The sequence below is a fragment of the Podarcis melisellensis genome, assembly GCF_964234715.1.
Source record: "Podarcis melisellensis genome assembly, chromosome: 4".
In the NCBI taxonomy this organism is placed as follows: Eukaryota; Metazoa; Chordata; class Lepidosauria; order Squamata; family Lacertidae; genus Podarcis; species Podarcis melisellensis.
The window spans coordinates 58,579,707-58,599,867 of NC_138531.1; the positions used below are offsets into that span (position 1 = coordinate 58,579,707).

At 40.7% G+C, this 20,161-nt stretch overlaps 1 protein-coding gene and 2 long non-coding RNA genes across 3 annotated transcripts in view; 1 reads left to right on the forward strand and 2 right to left on the reverse strand.

The window, feature by feature from the left end:
* Window positions 1-2,316: 2,316 nt before the first annotated feature.
* Window positions 2,317-5,090, reverse strand: LOC309368662. Its single transcript, XR_014167846.1, has 2 exons — window positions 4,948-5,090; window positions 2,317-3,750 (listed from the first exon to the last, which is right to left on the reverse strand). It is a non-coding gene; the product is annotated as an uncharacterized lncRNA (long non-coding RNA).
* A 1,477-nt stretch (window positions 5,091-6,567) lies between these two features.
* The window catches only part of NRIP1 (nuclear receptor interacting protein 1), a 72,059-nt gene continuing 58,465 nt past the window's right edge, over window positions 6,568-20,161 (forward strand). Inside the window, exon 1 of the mRNA XM_081908903.1 lies at window positions 6,568-6,751. The gene's annotated coding sequence lies outside the window, so the exon portion shown is untranslated. The remainder of the gene's footprint in view (window positions 6,752-20,161) is intronic.
* LOC309368661 lies at window positions 14,669-17,415 on the reverse strand. The gene is made up of 2 exons (XR_014167845.1): window positions 16,446-17,415; window positions 14,669-15,393 (listed from the first exon to the last, which is right to left on the reverse strand). It is a non-coding gene; the product is annotated as an uncharacterized lncRNA (long non-coding RNA).

Here is a 20,161-nt window from a genome sequence, read left to right on the forward strand (position 1 = left end):
GGTCAAATTGACCCAGAGAGCCACCAAACATGCTAAGCATTAGGAAAGCTTCCATTAAAGTATTCCCACCATATATCAGCATGGAAATCTTCATGACAGTGACTGACCCAGGCACTTCCTAGATTATGAGACTGTGTAAAGCAATGTAGAAAAATGTTCTCTCTCTACATGGCTTAGGCTGTGCACACATCATTTTAGTTTAAAAATGTGCATCACACTTTTTATCATGTTGATCTCAAAGAGGGTTACAACAATAACATACACGCTATACAAAATTTAAAACAAATCAAAACTCCAAAATTTAAAACCTCAAGAATTTAAAATACATTTAAAGCACATTATTTCCTTCAAAGAATTCTGGGCATTATCATTTTTAAGGGTTGCTGGAAATTGTAACTGTGAGGGGGAAGGATTCTTTGACAGAAATAATGTGTATTGAATTTGCTTCCAAGGTACAACATGTACACTGTACATCTGTCTCACTGTATGTGTGCATCATTATAAAATGCTTGCAAGCTCACATTTCTTCACCAGCTGTGCAGGGGGGAAACTATAAGATGAGGTATCACTGGTGAGAATGATACTGAATATGGCTATTATTGGCACCTGAATAATAAAAAATTAAGAACATAAGGTAAGCCTGCTGGGTCAGGCAAAGGTAAAGGACCCCTTAACTGTTAAGTCCAGCCAAAGGCAACTATGGGGTGCAGCGCCCATCTCGCTTTTCAGGCTGAGGGAGCTGGCATTTGTCTGCAGACAGCTTTCCGGGTCATGTGGCCAGCATGACTAAACTGCTTCTGGCACACGGAGGACCGTGATGAGTGCCAGAGTGCACAGAAACATTGTTTACCTTCCCACCACAGTGGTACCTATTTATTTACTTGCATAGGTATGCTAGGTTGGGAGAAGCTGGGACAGAGCAATGGGAGTTCACTCTGTCGCATAGGTTCAAACTAAGCCAAGAGGCTTAGTGGTTTAGACCACAGTGCCACCCATGATGCAAGGGATTCCCATATTGTGGAGTTAAGACTGTGAGCCTTTATGTCTCATGTGCAGACATCATTGTAACATAGAGCGGGTACTTACTTTTAAACATATTAATCTAGAGGAAGATAAGGGATTGGTCCTATTTTTTTTTTATCTTGGTCCTTTTGTCTGTGTTCCTTCCTTGTCTACAGAGAGGACAACTGACCAAAGGACCAGTTCAGAAAGGTTAGGAGGAGGCACATCTAGTGGGTCACCTTTGTAACCTGAAAAATAAACACAATAAATTTGAACTTACCCACTTTAATGCCAGTCCCATTTGTGGGTCAACTGTGATCACAATGCTCATTTGCATTCTACGGTATGCATTCCACTGCATACAGTTCTTCAAACTTTGTTGTGTTGTAACAACTATTCTGGTTTGTTTGTTCTTTATAGGCAAGCATTTTTCTTGTGTTGCTTTGGCCACTTGGAAGGGGGTGCAATTAATCTCAACTATTTCTGCACTCTTATGTAGCTGACCAAACCTGAGGAAGGCACAGAGTAATATGGAAGGGAAAGGAGAACAGACAGTGTTATGTAAACTCCAAAGACATGAACCAAGTCAGCAAGATGCTGCAAGTACAGTACTGTATATGAAACCCTCTTTGTAGCATTAAAGGGTAGCTTACAGGATCGCATAATGAAAAAACTCCAGCATTCAGATCTTTTCCTTATTGCTTATACGACTTCAGATCATGGCTGTCTGATCTATGTGTTAATAATGCAGAACTCTCTGATTCTGAATAGTGAGAAGTATATTTTTAGAACAGCTATCCAGCTAAAAGAGGACAGTGTCTTTCAGAAGCATATTAGGACATGCAGACGGGGACGGAGGGAAAGCAAATATAAGAATATGCTACATATAACCATGGTAGATTGACTTCCTTAATAATACTATTACTGCAAACATGCTTCAAACTAGAAGTTAAAGAATATGCTAATTGTTCAGAAATATTGATACCGTCAACCATTATATTTAAGCACTTAAATTGTAGAATTAGCAACAATGTACTATGGATTAGTTTGCTATTCATTCTAGCGTTGCTTTTCAATTTTCATAGCTGTGGATTGCAGCCAAAATGGGGCCACTGAGAAACACAAGGTAGATATCAGCATAGCCCAGGTTTGTAGCAGTACAACAACAAAAATGTTGTGGTGGCGGGGGGAGGCATCCACCACATAATGACTTACATGGAGCAGTAATAGTCTTCTCTTCTATTATTGAGTGCATCCAACATGGGCTTAGATATATTTACCTTAGAATCCATCCAGACCACAACACAGACAGTAAAAACAAGAACATGTATTTAATTAAGGAATATAATATCCAGAACAAGTAGTCATCAAATACAAAATACGCATAGCTCCAATATCCTATCCTAAGTAACTCTTTTCCTTAACTATGTTCACTCTTTTACAAACACTTCCATTAGCTGTCTCATCTCATTGTCCCTGTGGTAAGCAGCCCAACTGCCTTTTCCCAACCAACAGCCTCTACCTGTCACTCACTCTAACTCCACCCAGCATTCAATCTCCCTCTCCCACTGTCAATCATTTCCCCACTTACCCTTCTGTCACTTGCTTCCTCCGCCCCCCCCCCTGCGAGTTGTCAAAATGTGGTATCCCATGACAGCAAAGGACTGTGAATTGCAATTATGACATGCATTAACCCATCATAGGAAAACGATGCCCTCAATTGTGGTTGGAACAACGGCAAGAAGGTCTACTGGGTCATATTCCATTTGCAGGGATCCTTTGAACACCCCACCACCTGGGTCAAACAGAATCTTCAGACTCCATTGTCACGAGCCTAGTTGGGTTCTTCTGGGACAATCTTCTTCTTTTCCTCTTTCCAATCAGTTTGCACGAACACAGTTAGCAATTTCTCCTTGTGACTCCCAATCCTCATTCTCAGTGACTGTCTCTTTGGAAACAAGAATGAGCTCTCAACCATGTTAGATGCAGATCTCTTGGTGGCAAAGGCCTTTCTCTGCTGCACAACAGCAAGGTTTCTAAATCAAAGATGTCTGCAAACACCCAGAGGAATAAAATAAACATAGCCTCCTGGTCTGAAATGATAGCCATTTGCGTTGTTCAACTCTTTCTCCACTTGCTGATATTTTCGTTCATTTCTTTTTCCATTGCATCCTTTGATTGTTCCATCTGAGCCCAATGAGCCTATGCCTATTTGGGTGTGCTCACACTACCACCTTAGGTTTTCTTTGGTGTGTTTCACCACTCTCCCCCCCCCCCAGCGGTTTGCATTAGCGCGTCTTCCATTCTTTTCTATCTGTGTACATACTAGGGGACATTTATGGGTGGGATAGCTTTATCCTATGCAAAGTTGTTCACACCTTAGCTAGAGATGAATTAGGAACTAAGGATTCCAATATGTATGGCATGAAGCTAGTCTGAGAAACTACACATAAACAGCAGTGGAATGCAGCTGGTTAATATCCTAGCCTGACGTAACTTCTTAATAATTGTGTTAACTCTTTCATGTATGGTTTCATCATTCATCTCGCCTCACTCCCCTCTTCTCTGTCTCTTTGACAGCCACACCCTTCCACCACTCCACTGTCATTTTCTAACAGATAGTCTTTGCCTGTCACTCATTCTAACACAGCACAAAATTCCATTCCAATCATTCTTCCACTTGCTGTTCTGCCACAAAACAAAGCAATAAGAACTGAACATGCTTAGGGGTCACAGAATGCTGAGAGTCTGTTGAGAGGAAAAGCAAATAACTGTGGCAAGAGAGGAAACATGGTTCATGGAGCCACCACTTGCATCTGTCGTGGTCTGTTTAGGACCAGTTTTATATACAGTGGCGCACAGTTTCTATATGATTTACAAATGTTCGCATTTTATTACTTACCTCTCAGTACATTTATCTGAAACTCCAATGATTTCTATTTACTTTTTTTTTTTACTTCACATGCTATTCTTATTGTACTTAATGAAGATGACATCTACGATAAGTTACATTGTATATGAACTCAGTGTCAATGCATTAAGGTCACCACATCATGTTACAATACTTTATACAAAACACTTCATTCTGTTTGACAAATGAAACAGAGCTCCCTTAACTAAATCGCAACCTGCCCTTCTCGACCTCTTAAATACTGCAATAACAGTAAAACTGTAAATTAATTCTGCCATGGATGTAATTATTTTTTCTCCCCCCACCCCCTGACTTCTCTCTGGCTCCTTCCTTTGCTATCTTACAACACACAAATGAATTTATAACGTTCCACTCTAGCCACTGATTGAAATAGGTTCAGTTTTAATCTGTAGAACATACATAACAGTCTTTCTTGCCCTTTCATAAAATTATCTTGAACCTAATTCTAAATTCATTTAGGGACAATCCATATTCTTCCACATACTGTAACTTTATTTCCCATGGACTGATCCCCCTATACAGCAGTTGCGCTAAGTGAAATATCACATCTTCACTCTACAATGCTTCTAGTTTCAGGGCTTTAGAAGAGGGAGAGGAACCTTTATGAGTGTCTGAATTGGCCCTTTACCTCAAATGATCTCAAACATGTCTAGCCATCCTTACTAGTCAGACTGTGCCATCATTCTTGGGAGAGTTATTAAATCATTGTTTCAATGAATTTTATGTTTGAAACTATTTACTCCAGAGGAGTCCCACTGGCTGTTATTTACTAGCAAGGGATATCAGTATTACAGTACCGGTGTTACATTTGCCAAGGCATAATGAGTTGGTAGTAATAAGGACTCAGAGATCTTCAAGGCTGGATCCTTCACCCATCACCCTCTCTCACTGCCACAATTAATTAACCCAAATAATTGTTCCGTAAACAAAAAACAAGAACAAACTTGTGCAGCTATACATCACTCTATCACTGTCTGACCTAGGGATGTGATTGAATAAAGGTGTATACATACATAATAGAAGTTATCTGTTAGTTTACTTTCCAGAAGTTCTTGAGAAAGCTGGAGAGTGCTCAAATAGATGGAAACTATGAGGTGCACTCAGACCCAATACACATGGACCTCTGGATCTCATTTATTTCTTAAAATTTAAACATCACCTGATTGTAAAATAGAGAAACCATCAAAGAATAAAATAGTAAAAACAGTTGAAAACAACTACCGGTACTTGACACATTTAAAAAGGGATCTGGACCACATTTTTATTTCAATAGCTGAGAGCATATTTAGGTATGGTCTTTTCTTTTGAAAGTTCTAGGAAATAATGCAATTCAACCAAATCTATTTCTATTTGTTAGTAATCAGGTCTGGACAAACAGAGACCATAATTTCCTAGTTTGTTCAGCTGTAGTTGGAGGCGCTTCCAAGTTCAGTTCTTGTCCTTACTCCTCAACAGCCACACCTGCCAAACTTATGTGACATGAAGTCTTCTTCATATTCTGAGTCTCTCCCATTTATGTTTCCTCACCCATCCTGATGGACTTATGCATCCCACCAAGACCTTGGTCCAGGCTCTGTAATACTGGGGCACCCTTGACAGAAAACCTTGAAAGAATGTTTCAAAATAGGATATCAGACAACTCCATGTCCTTCTTGACCTCACGTTATTAGCTGGGGCGTGTGTTTCCCATTTGAAAGCTTAGAGGTGGACTTGAAAGGCTTCAAACAAGACATACACATAACAGATATTAAATAATGAAATTCAGCATAATTTAAAATGTGTTTAAATTTGTTGACTGGAGTCCTATTACCTTCCACACACTCATGGTTGGAGTCCGCAAATGAACATTGAACCCAACACATCAAAGGTGTGCATTAACTATTCCAGAGAAAAAAAAATCGCAATGCAAAACACCAGGACTTATTTTTGCTTATATGGTGCAATTATGCAAAGCTTTCCTCCTTTGGGGCTCTACAGTGCTCAGAACAGGATTTGAATATCCTTGATTTAAGATCTGCCTCACCCCACCCTCGCCCGCTCAGAACAGTGTACAATACTGTATTAAATATATATATATCGAATGCGTGCCCTGTAAAAATGCAAGCAAGCAACGCTGGCCTGTCTATCTATTGTCCTCACAGTCAAACATCAACTTTATTTTCAAGCCTCGTCTTTCTCCAGTTGCAGAGATGCTCCCAGGCAGACTCCTCGGCGAGCCTGCCTCGCACATCTGCTTGGCTGTGGCTGCCGGGAGAGAAAGAGGTTAAACCGGAGAAACTTGGCTCAAGCGATGAATGGCGAGGAGGGGAGAGGGAGGGAGGGAGGGGAGGGACGGGCTGACAGGGTGGAAAGGGAGGAGGGGAGGGGAGGGAGGATCTCGGGCTGCGGGTGAGGCTTTGAAAGTCAGCCTCACAGGCATTGCAGCAGAGCCCCGAACCAGCGAGGAAGAGCGGAGGCGCTGCTGCCAGCGCGGGCGCCGAGCTCTTGCTCCGGAGAGGACGGCGTCCCCGGGGAGCTTTGTGTATCTGCGTGCTGCGCGGGCGTCTGAGGCGGCGTCGCCTTCACGAGTTGCTTCTTCCCCTCCCCATTCAGGCGCCGCTCGCCGGAGCTCTCCGCGCTAGAACTCAGCGCCGGACTTCGCGCCCGCTTGTCAGGGGTGGCATTTGGAAGAGGCGGAGGCGGCAGCGGCGCGCGCTCGGAGCTCTCCCTCCGACCGACAGGAGGGCGAGAGGCGAGCCAAGGCAGACGGAGAGCAGGAGCAGCTTCCCGGGAGAAAGGCGGCTGGGAGCGGCGGTCGCCGCGCAAGGGGCCGGCGAGGTGAGTTGGCGAGGGCCACGGAGGCCGGCGCTTTTTCCGCCTCTGCCACTGGAGAGAGGGGAGGCGAGCAATGGGAAATGGCCGCGGTGGTGGCGGCGGCGGCTGGGGGCTCGATGGAGAGACGGAGGGGAGCGGAGGCGCTGCGTTGGCAACCTGACAGAACCAGCGAGCGCCCGGAGAGGGAGGGAGGGAGGGATGGGGCTCCGGCGACGAGGGAACAATACCCGGGCTTGACTTCGGGTCTCCCAGGAGCGAGAGATTATTTCCGGTGGCAGCCAGTCTCCCTCCTCGCTAAGCATTTTAGACAAATAAAGTTTGACCGGCAATTAAGGGTGGGTGGGAAGGCAGGGCAAGCGGAGGGGGTAGTTTCCGTCTGCTGACCCCCTTTTTTTTGGTTTGCATTCTTTCTGAGAGACGGACCTTTCTTTCTCCCCCCCCTCCTCCCTCCCTGAATTATTCAGGGAGCCACGAAGTCTTGTGCGCAGGAGCTGCAGTTCCAGCAGCAGCAGCAGCAGCAGCTCCTCTGCGGGATGTGGAAGGGAAGAGGAAAACCTGGCGTGTGGCTCGAGCGTCCGCCTTCTTTCCCTCTCCCTCCCTCGCTCCAAAGTCTCTTTCCATCCCTTGCTAAGCTTCCACCTCTTCTTAATTGCCTGCACAACCGCACTAGACAAGGCCATGCCTCCTTTCCGTCTGCGCTCACCTCCTGTTATTTATTCACTTGGTTATTTATTCACTTCCTCTCCATCGCCACGCACGCACGCACACATGCACACGCACACCGGCTGGGTAGGTTCCCCCCTCCACCCCCTCTTCTGTGTCACATACAAACTCCCACTCCATCCCTATCCTCCAGAAAAGGTGCTTTCTCATTATTTAGTTCCATCATGCTACGCTCCTCCATCCCTCCCCCCCCCCATATTGTCCTTTCCTTTTCGTCTGTATGGCAAGCACCAACACATTCGGTCGCACCCTATATCCTTCTGATTACTTTTCTCACCCTAGGAAGTATAAATATTATAAAGTGTTTTCTTCTTCGTTGTGATTTGAGAAATTGGAAAATGAACTTGGAAACAAGTTGGGCTGTCGTTGCAAATAGTTTGCGTATTTGAGCAGAAATTTTGTTCTGTGACGGTAAGGTCTCTAGGAGACTTTAGTTTTTTTAAAAAATTAAATGTATCCCTGTTTGACATGATTGTGAATCCTTGATACATGGGCTTCTTCTTTTAAAACCCCGTCATATTTTCAGGTGTACTCTAGTGTATGTTCTATTTGGCAAGATGAAGTTTCTGAAAATCTATTTTGTGTGTCTTAAGTCATAACTAACTGGTTCCGTGATAACTAATTGCTGAGATGCTTTATTCAATTGGCATCGAAACAGATTACTAAGTCATGGCTGCATGCAGAATTGTACGGATAAATCATATAATTCATTAGGAAAAGAGTACCAATTCAACATGCTGAATTTCAGAAATAAAAAGGTTACTTCCTGGAGGTCAATATTCTTCTTTAGCCTGTAAAATAAAGACTCTTCTAGTGGCAGATCTGAGTGGATCTGTATTTAAACTTATGTGTGACACATCACTAAGGTTCAAGGCAAAAAAAGTTTCTGATGTAAGTGTTAGAGCTCTGAATATAAAGATGTTTGAAGGGAGAATGCTGACGACTATTTTTAATGTCTGCAAATGCTTGTAAGTGGTTGACTGCTCACGTGGTACAAACAGCTAAATTCAAATGTAAAGTATAAGTTTAATAAGTTTGCTTGGCTGCCCCCTTTCTTCAGTAAAAGAAAGATCATAGTTTGTTGTTGTTTGAGTAAATTCCTCATTGCAAACTGATAATAGATTGAAATGGAAGGTGTGATTGTTGCGTGATATGCTACTGTTGCATGGAGATAAGTTGCAGTCTGCACTGTATCCTGTAATCTGTCTTCTCAGGTTGCATTTGATCTCCACTTCTGACCACTAAAGAGGTTCAAGATTTCTCACAATTGCTTTGGACAGAAGTCTTGTGCCCTCCATTATCTTGGTCATTATTCTGTTCCTCCTTATTCACCAGAAGACAATTTAAAGAAAACATCAGCAAAACATTAAACAGTGAAATGGTAGCATTTTACACATTCACCCATTCAGCTTGTTAAATTTCATCTGCTATAATTTACTTAACCAGAAGTTAAATTTGACTACAAGGTCCCTCCTTCACAAACCATATCCAAGTTGTTGAAATTCGAATGAATGCTGTTGTGCACACTATGATTATTATTGTTAAAGTGAATAAATCTCATTAAATAATATAAAATCTCAAGAGGCTTTAATTTTCAGGAGAATGAAGCATGATGGAGAAAGTGCAAAGTATTATAGACTAAACTTAAAAAAAATGCAGCAAGAGCGCTTGGCATATCCATAATTTATCCATTAGGATACTACAGTTTAATTCATGTATTAATTTTTACTGGGCATGTGCAAGTTTTATATGTTCTGAGGTCTTCTTTGTGTTTTGAGCTCTGAAAATCCCCTTGAAGGCCCATGGGATCTTTGAGAGAGTTATAAATTAAAAGATGCAAAAGTTTATTAATCTATGGTGCCTGTTACATAGAGGTTAGAAAACATTCACACTTTAGTGTGATGATTGGTCCTGGGTCTGGAAATACTACATGTGTTTTGAACCTGGGTATTTTGTATGTATTGCATTTATTCTGGGGGGAAAATGCTGGAGAAAAATTCTAACTCCTTTCCTGTATCTTGTTTTTCAAACTCAGTTTTAAGGTGAAGTATGAGAACTGTGACAGGTTACTGGTCTAAACTAGATGTGGCATTGTATTTTCATTTGTTTGAGCTGTTTGTTTGTTTGCTTCAATTAGACATCAGCTGGAGAAGATAATCATAAAAGCATGGAAGGGGAATATAATTCTTTATTCCCCTGCTGGATTTTCAAGGAAAATCTCTCCTCTGAAGCTATTTACATTGGCATTAATGGAGGATTTCCTCCCGATGAGGGACCTCCCCCCCCAGCAAACACCAGCTTTTAAAAAAAGGAAGGGAAGGGTTAAATTCTGCCTCCTTGTCTACTGTGCTCCTTCCCCTCCCCTCATGTGATGTAATGTACATATTTTTAATGAATCTTAAATGCAAATATGCATTTTACTTGGCTCTTTGTTGGTTCTTTGATTGGTTATCTTATTTACTGATTTTTATATCACTTATTAGCCACCGAAAATGGTATTCAGATCTGTGATAAAGGAAGTGCTAGGATGTGTTTTGTAAAAAAAAGTGCAAAAAATATGTCTTTTTTCAACAAATACAGATTGTTATGAAAATAAAAATGAAAGACTACTTGATGTTACATAAGCTCCTTTTGTATCCTGCCTGGTGGTCATGCCTTAGGCTTCCACTACTGTATGCTAGTGAAAATGTCAAGGCCTTATAGAGGTTTCCTATGGCATTGGTTCTGTATACCTTTTTAGTTGTAGAGCAGCAGTTATAAATTGTTTTGATGAATGATGAATTTCTTTGGAAGCTTATTAGGCTTTCCTTGCTGAGGCTCGTGAGACCTGTATAATACCAGACAGATCTTCCTAAAACATGCCAGTTATTGTTTTCTTGTGACATGCAGCCAATGGTACTTTTCAATGTTGTAGAAGGTGCTTTTAGTTCACGTGGAATAATAATGAGGCACCAAAGGCAAAACCAATGCCCTGGGACATTTGTCAGAATCTTTTTCAACAAGCAAAAGGTCTGTGGCAGATGTTCAGGGTTTCCTCTGCAGTATACAATAAGGATTCCCAGAACCAAGAAAGTTTATAAACCGTGCTATTTGAAAATCATTTCCAATTTCTCCTGTCATGAGAACAGAGAATGGTAGAAGGCAAAAGAAGACACTTCTCAGTCTTCTTTGATTCTTTTAGGGCATGGATAGGCAAACTAAGGCCTGGCCCAATCGCCTTCTAAATCTGGCCCGCGGATGGTCCGGGAATCATCATGTTTTTACATGAGTAGTTTTTACATGAGTCCTTTTATTTAAAATTCATCTCTGGGTTATTTGTTGGGCATAGGAATTCATATTTCCCCCAAAAAATATAGTATGCCCCCCCAAGGTCTGAGGGACAGTGGACCGCCCCCCTGCTGACCCCTGTTTTAGGGCAAACAATTGGCTTCTTAATACTGCCTTCACATACACTCAGTGGGACTTCTTTCTGAGTAGACATGCATAGGATTTTACTGTTAGCTTTTAGGCAAGCCACCATCTCCCCATTTCCTGCTCTATAGGATTGTTATTAGGATTATTGAAAGAACTTGTGTAAAGCACTTTGTAAATGAATGCTTGGTATTATTATTATTATTATTTTCTATTTTTATATAGTAAATGGAGGCAGATTGAGCTATGAAAACAGGAATGTCCTTTTAGTACAACATATATCTAGTCAACAAACCATCTTTTAAGGACCATTTAAAACTATTTACACACTATTTACTTGTTACATAATTTTTGTTTTAGAGACCGAGACTGGTGGAGTTTTGTGCTTTTTTGCTTCAAAAAAGGATTATGCTCATTAATAGAGATTACGTTTATCTATGGCTGATAGTCATGATATCTAAATGGAACATCCACATTCTGAGACTATATTTCTGAATATCACCCAGGAAGGCTTTCATGCCAAATTTGTGTACCTGCCTGAGGCATTTGTCTGTTTGTAACAGATTAGATAGACCCTTTGTCTTATCAAGAATCTTTTTGTGTTCTTTCTTCCAACTTGTTTCTTCTCCTAGTCATTTTTAAAGTATATGTATGTAATTTGCACTTTTGTTCATGTTTTTAATAAAATCAACACGTGTGCACACTTAATTGCATGCATGCTCAAAATACAACTTTCCTGGTCACATGTTAATATGTAAAATATTAACTAACAGTTGCAGATTACAACTACCAAATGATTTTTTTTCTTTTGAAGAATTTAAAGCAAGCTGTTTACGACAGCAGCAGTGTGTATAAAAAGGCACGTCGATATTGTATTTTATTTTCCTATTTATTTTATTTGAGCTATACTCCGCACTTTCCTCCAAAGAACTACATGGTAACATCGCCTAATTGGAAGAGGTAGATCAACCTAATATGCACATAGCATTTTAAATATCTGTGTATTTCCTCTTTATTTTGATTAAATGCATGCTTGCCTTAAATCAGTTCTGCAGAATGCATGTGCTTATCCCCCCCTTCAACGTCAGAATTTCAAAAGTGGAAAGATGGATCCTGTAGTTGCATTATGGTGTACTTAAGTCAGTGTCCGTCTTTTCTTAAAACCAGTAAATTTGCCCAACATTTATTAAAAATCTGGATTCTTTTTACCAATACCAAGATGAATTTATAAAGAAAAGAAAATTAGTTACAGATCATTATCCTGAGGGCAAGTATTGAATAAAAATCCTTTTATAGCGGAACTAAAGTGTGAACTATAAAAATTTCCCACAGTGTTATAGATTAAAGCCACCTGTACCAACATCGCAATTGAAACAAAATTGTTCTTCTTCATCTGGAAGATAGTCTGGTTCAGAATATGAAATCTCAAACTGGAAATAAGTTCATAATTTTGGAGCATCTATTTGGACGGTGGTGCTCTGGCCATGTGGCTAGCATGAACATAATCAAGCACTGGAGTTTTCTCTGTGGGGTTGTAATTCTGTAGCTACAGAAACATTAGATGAAAATAATATAAATGTGGTGGCTCATAAAACATCCAACAAATGGGGAAGTTTTCTTTTCTTCAGATGTTTTCTGTAATTTGAAAATTTATACAGATTTTTATATTGTGCCTTGAATAGTTCAGTTAGATCTGAAAACTTGATGACTTCCCAATTGAGCATTGGTTTGTGAATACTGAATAATGTGTATAAAGTTTATAAAACTGTGTGTGGTTATTGGGTTGGATTCAGACTTTGCTCACACTGATGGGGTCATCTATTGCCACTGGGGAGAGGAGAGGGAACCCTTCAGAACAGTGTGGGAAAGGGACCTTACTTAAACTCCCTGCCACCAGCGTACTGCCACGTTTAAAGTTAAGCACCTAAGTGCAGTGTTAGAAACTGGGATATGAAAGTTAGGAGCTAAATGGCACCTTAAACCTAGGTTATGGGCAGAACAACGGAATTTCTAGGCTTGCTTTTTTATAACGAGAATACAAAGGTGAAAATGAATGAACTGCTGCTAAAATATTATGCTCATTTTTCGCATGGTCTAGTCCTTCCTCTGCCCGCCCCCCTGATATTCTTAAGAGGGTCTCTTCTCCAGTCTTCAGAGAGTAGCTGGAAGTGGGGAGGCAGAAAAAGGTCCTATTTTCCTCCTACTCTGCAGTTTTAATCTGAAATCTTAGGCACAGTACTGTGCCCAGAGCTCAGACTGCTCGCATTAATGAAATTCCCTGTCACAAAATGCGCCTAGAACAATGGGAGTTTCAAACACTGCCTAGTTTTTCTTTTTTGTTGCATTTATATTCTACCTTTTTATCCAAGGAGATCAAGATGGCATACATGGTTCTTCCCTCTCTAATTTAATCCCCACAAAAACTCTGTGAAGTTGGTTAGAGAGAAAAATTCAGTGTCTGGCACAAGGTCACCATTGAGTTTCGTGACTGTGTCTGTGTGTGGGGGGGGTGTTGAACCCTGGTCTCCCAGGTCCTAGTCTGACACTCTAACCACTACACCACACTGCAGTGAAAATGATTTCAACACCCACAATTCTTCCACTAAAATCAAAATGCCTAGCTGTAGCCGTAGCATGACCACATTTAGTAGTCTCTTATTAGACTAGTACAGAGCTTTCCAGACTGTGTGTCATGACACGTTAGTGTATCGGCTGCAGTCAGTAGATGTGTTGCACAAATGCTGGAAAGGGATGTAGTTTAATCTCTGGTTTGCTAGTAAAACTGTACTGTATTACTGTGTCACGAAATGATGCATGTCTAAAAAGTGTGTCACCAACATGAAAAGTTTGGAAAGCTCTGGGCTAGTAAGAATGTGAATCTTACCTATGTTTATATACATTTTATATAAAATACAGTTTAAAGTCCCATTCATTTTGGTGGGGAAATTAAGTGCATGCTTCAGCTTTTTCCATTGGAACTTAAAATTCTTAGCTTTCCCTGGATTAAGCCATGCATTAAAAAAGGGGAACATATAGGCATACTTTTGTAGTCTGACTCTTATATATAATAAGTTCAGAATCCTTGAGGAATATATAGGTTGCATTTAGGATGGCATGAAAGGAAGACTGTAAAAAGAAGGCCTTCATACTTAAAGTAGTTCCAAGAAAAATATTTTAGTCAAATGACTACTCAACACTCTTGTTTTGTGTGAAGTCTGCATAGCAATAACCGGAATGGTTAATATGCATTGCATAAGATTGTATTTAGTACCATTTATTGTTTAGTGTTTAAATTACTTTATCTTGGTACCATGTGGGACAGAACATTTCCCATAAAAAACATTCTAAAAATACATAAAATTAGTAACATAATGATTAGGTCCAATAACAGCCAAATGATACATTTTCAAAATTATAAACTACTGTGTATCTATCTGGTTTCAATATCACAGACACACAGACAGTATAGTTATTTGTAAACAAAAGGAAGGTTTAAATTAAAACCAAAAATAAGTAAAACAAGCAAAAATCAAGTCATGAATTCATCCGAGCAGTCGTAAATAAAATCAAAGCCAAAAGTAATACTCTTTCATTTAATATACTGCAAGGGAAAGAAAAAACAAAACCAGGCTGATAAGTGTATTAATCGACACTGACGTGTGCTTTGTTGAATATTCAATCCTAGTCAAATAATTAGTTCACTTTTAGCTATTGGAAAATATTTTTTTTCTTTTAAAACTCCAATAAACGCTTTCATATTGTCATGTGGTTCAGACATCTAAAATAAACTTTTGAGTTATTTATACATCAAGTAAAATTAACATTGCATACTTTTTCTAAATATAAACCAAATAAACAGGCTGAATCAGGTCCTGGTAGATTTATGGCACTGTGAAGTTTTCTGACTCAAATGTTAGTGCAAAAAAATTGTTACATTTTTAACTTGTGAAGTTGGTCAGAGTTTGATAAAACTAATAATTTTCAGTTGTCAGATATAGTGACTCAGGACGACTATTTGTCTTCTATTTGAAAGCATTTTGAAGCCTTGATAGCAATCTCTCTCTCTCTCTCTCTCTCTCTCTCTCTCTCTCTCTCTCTCTCTCTCATTTGTTGTTGTTGTTAAGTCCTGTCCGACACTTCGTGACCCCATGGACCAGAGCACGCCAGACACTCCTATCTTCCACTGCCTCCCGTAGTTTGGTCAGACTCAAGTTGGTAGCTTTGAGAACACTGTCTAACCATCTCATCCTCTGTCGTCCCCTTCTCCTTGTGTCCTCAATCTTTCCCAACATCAGTCTTTTCCAGGGAGTCTTCTCTTCTCACGAGGTGGCCAAGGTATTGGAGCCTCAGCTTCACAATCTGTCCTTCTAGTGAGCACTCAGGGCTGAATTCCTTAAGAATGGATAGGTTTGATCTTCTTGCAGTCCATGGGACTCTCAAGCGTCTCTCTCGATTATACTACCTCCTAAATTTGCAAATGATCTCCCTGATATGGAATAAAATATATTGTCCTGTTAAGGAACAATGTAATTAGTATTGGTGAACCATAACAGGGAAATGAAAACTTTTATAACACAATAGTGCTGCTGTAATCATTTTCATTAACATATGCTGATATTATAAGGTTTGATAACTAGTGGAAGAAGGATATTAATTGTGAGGGTCTGCAACAAAATGTTGCAGTGTATCACTGCCTCTAACTGGAATAGTCCAATTCAGGTTTCTAGCTGTGTGTTGGAATTCACAGAGGACAATCTTTTTCTTTCCCACCCTTTTGAAACCTCATCTCCTTGTGCTATATAGCGCTAAAGAGCTCAGGATTTCTATGGCTTCAACATGTGTAGGTCCTGAAAGTTCATAGAACCAGTGTGTGTGTGTGTGTGTGTGTGTGTGTGTGTATCTATTAAAACGCCTTTTTCTTTTAATTTACAAATTTATCTGCTTCTGTGAACCCAGGAAGTCCCACAAGTATGAAGAAACCACTAACTTGTTTTTGGGTGGCCTCATTTCACTTCCAAATTGATAGGCAACTTGCCAGCTAAGTTCTGCAGGGCAGGGATATTGTTGAAAGAAGCATATTGAAATAGTTTTAACAACAGTACATTCTATTAAGTTGTGTAGTGTCTTTAGTTTAAGAATGCAACTCTTGCATCAGTGCCATTTCCCACTCTTCTACATTTTTTATTAGGGGGGGGGGTTGTGTATGGAGGAGACCTATCATACTTGGGTAGACAAACATAACACTTCTGTTTTCTGCAGCTTGGTTGGCATTTAATATTTTGCAGCAAATTTTTAGTTTAACATATTTGAACTTGTACTAGATAGGGTTAATAGGTTGGCACAAAAGGTCAAATTATAAGGCATTAGGCTTAATTAAGGGAGAGCAGGAGTGGCAGGAGTATGTGACAGTTAAATGGGTTTCCCACAGACTAATGTCGGTTACAGTGCAACCATGCCTCAACTTAAGTGAGTTATTTTGTGGAAAGGGCAATAGTGATTAACAGTTTGACATGCTAGACATTTCTAGCCAATCCCATCTGTTTTAGAGGTTAAGAAAGCACACCTTTATGAGCTGATGGATTGATTTGTGTGCCTGTCTGCTAAAGATTAGAAGTCCAAGGCCAGTGCCGTAAATGTCAGTTAAAGAATGTTGCACTTTCTTAGTAGTTCTTTAACTGTCAACTGTTTTGTGCTAAGGCTAACTGCGGATATGCAGGTAGAATAAGAACCACACTTCTCAACTGCCAAAGCAGGTGGTGTAAAGAGAACAGATCTGCTGTAGGTATGTTTGCTAAAATTCTAAGAACATAAGAGCCAGTGTCCCATCTAGTCCACAATCCTGTTCTCTCAGTGGCAAGATAGATATCAGCGGGAAGCCTTCTCATTTTGAACTTGTGCTGTTTTGTAGGAAATTTTTAAGGGCTTTTAATACGGAAATAAGTTTCTTAGCGTCTGCATGCATGCACATGAATATTGATTTTTCTGATCTATTAAAAATGCTCTGTTGTGAAGGTAGCACTCTAAGCTTTCCAAAAACATAAACAACCCATCCTCTTTGGATGTCTCCAAAGGAAAATGTCCTACGTTAGTATGCAAACGCTAGCTTTGAGCTGCCAGGATGAGAATGTTCCAGCTTGTAAGACTAGAGTGCATATGCTGCCTGCCCACCTACTTGCCTATCGCTGCATCCCCTTTTCAGTTCTTAAAGCATTGCCATTGAACTGAAATGGGAGAAAGTGCCTTCAAGATGCTTCATTCTGCTGCTGCAACAAGCGCTTTAGCAAATTGCCTACACGCCTAGTATCATGTGGGGCTGGGTGATATGTGCTTTACGACATCATAGTATGCCGCCAGCTAAACGTTGTGGTATGGTGGTATATCACTTGCCGGTGGTAGGTTGGGGGCTCTGTTAAACTGCTTGGCTGAGGAAAGGGCAGTGGTTCACTTTTCAGCCAAGCAGTTTAAAGAAGCGAGGGAGGAAAAAGCTGTATCAGTGCCTTGATGGTGCAGCTTGTTTCTCCCTCTGCTGCGGTATGAGGGGCTGACTGTGATGGTGATTTCACTCAGCGGTATATCGCTGGTGAAACTGCCCACGCTCCTGAGTCCCTCTGCCTCCAGCACCCGGCTCCAGCTTGTTTTTCCCTCAGTGCACTGGGCATTGGTAGCAGAGGGACTCAGGAGGTGGCGGTTCCACCTTGCGATATACCACTGAGTGAAGCCATCATTGTGGTCTGCCCCTCATACTGATCCTAGGTGATATATTGATATATTGCCCAGGTCTAGTAGCATCTTGAAAGCACTTCCTTCCTCTTAGGTGGTGATGGAAGAGGTTAACTGTGCAACAGAAGCATGTGTGGAGAAATATCAAAAGGAGTGGGGAGGCTGAGAAATGGGGAAACTGGTGTTAGGGCTAGAATAAATAGGAAAGGGGAATGTGAATTCAGAGACGGTCAGAGGGATTGGAAGACAGTGGTCTGGCATTAATGCTAAGCAGAGCTATGGCTTAGTGTGAATAAGCTAGCATGCAGATCTACAGTTGAAAAAATCATGGCTTCCTTGCTCCTAAGCTGCTCCTGCTGCTACCAGGACCTAAACCATGCTTTGGCTTAGGCTCATGGTTTTTCATTCCAGACAAATCATGAGGCTTGCTCTTGGCTCATGGTTTGTTTGTGATTGGCAAACTAGGAGCCAGGGTTCAAACATAATACCAAGCTACAAACCTGGTAGTGGCTTCTGGTAGTGCAGCAGGAGCAGCGGAGCAAACTATTTTCTAATAGTGCACCAGCATGCTAGCTCATTCACACTGAAATTGACTTACCATTATGTGCAAAAGGCCACAGAGAGATAGGGATCCAGAGAATGGATAAAAAAGAGCTCACCTGGGTATACAGATCAAACAAAGAATCTGTTCTATACACACTATCAGGTTTCTGTCTCTTTGTGTGTGCATACATGTGAGTGGACATGATTGGATGTGCACTGGTATGAAAGTGTGCATGGAAAGCAGTGTGCGCGCGTATGTGTACATGTTGTGTGCACACTCAAAGTTTCATCCCTTCTGCTTTCCTCTATACGTTAACACTGCTGTTTGCTAGTTCTTCTCTGTTTTATATATTTTCCAATGGGTTGATTGATCTAGGGCCACATTTTTCAGGTCCATATATAGACTAGGTGGAGATTTAAATCTTCCAACACATTACACATACTATTTTTTGTAATTTTAGCTTAGTGAATGACTCATGGTGCCATCTTTATTATTTATAAAGGGTGGGTGGATATTTGTAAAAGGTTGTATGCTGTCTGAATTTATCTTTAATTCAATCCTATTTATTATGTTACCATCTTCAGTCACATCATACTAAACTATGGGTCAGGAACCTTTTTCAGCCGTGGGCCGGTCCACCGTCCCTCAGACCATGTGGTGGGCCAGACTATGAACGAATTCCTATGCCCCACAAATAACCCAGAGATGCATTTTAAATAAAAGAGCACATTCTACTCATGTAAAAACACGCTGATTCCTGGACCTTCTGTGGGCCGGATTGAGAAGGTGATTGGGCTGCATCCGGCTCGCGGACCTTAGGTTGCCTACCCCTGTACTAAACAGTCTACTTGCCACAAGAATTGTGAAGTGACAGAAGGTAGATACTGATAGAAATGAGGGTGCAACAAAAAGCTACCAAAGAGCAAGATACTCTGTGATCTTGGTGTACCAGCTGCTTAACTACTGTGTCAGATGGATTCTTATGAGCTTAAAATAAAATAAGCAGTGCAACAAGTCACTGCATACCTTATCACTTATATGACTTGTAGACTTGAAAAAATAACATCTCTTCTACTGCAAGACTATTAATACACTACTGGGGTAATAAAAGTGATTTTTTATAATGTTCAAGGATTCTGCACAGTTAAGGGTGTTCATCCTAATTAAAATCAACCAAAGGTCAAATTATGCAATATTCTCTGGCTGCATTTGTGTGTTGTTGTTCCAGAGCTTCAAAGATAGCAACAAACAGATATTATAAACAGATATCCATTTTAAGGTAGTCCTGTAAATATTGATTCCTGATGTCAGTGTCACACTAGTTCTTTAAAATGGAAAAAGTATGTTGTAAAAATATTTATGTATTTCAGCTAGGCCTGTAACTTTTATTTGATCAGCTGGTTGATATGAGTTTTCTAAGTTTTTAAAAGTTTTGATTCCTTCCAATGAATTTGCCTTGCTAATCTGCCACCATCTTGAAGCACCAAGGATAGAATACAAAAGAGGCTTCTGGGATGGATCCATTTGCTCTCAATGCTAGGGGTAGCAGCTAAGACCTCAAACTGGCATTACGGAGCACCAGCCTATGTCATCAAAAAGAAGCAGGAGAAGGGTAGAATTGAAGAGGTGAGTTTGAGTGTGTGTAGCTACAAGAAGCTGCACTCATGAGAGCTATTAATTGGTGCTGTTCATCCTTTGACCAATTAGCAACTTAGGGCAAGCCTTACTCCAGGACAAGTTTTGGAGAAAAAAGTGCAGCTGTGGCAAGGTTGCTGAGAAGGAAGAGAACATGTGAAGCCCAGTGTTTTTCAAGTCCTCAGTGTGAACGCAACAGGTAGCTGGAGCACAGTTCCTCTAGTTGTCCACTCAGGGGAGAGAGTTATAAAGTGACTTCCTCCAGTGTTGAGTGAAACTAGATGGGAATAGTCATGCTGAATCAGACCAAAACTTCATCTAGTCCATCATTTTGCTCTTCATTCAGAGTGACCTAGGAGATACACTTCTAGGAACCATAA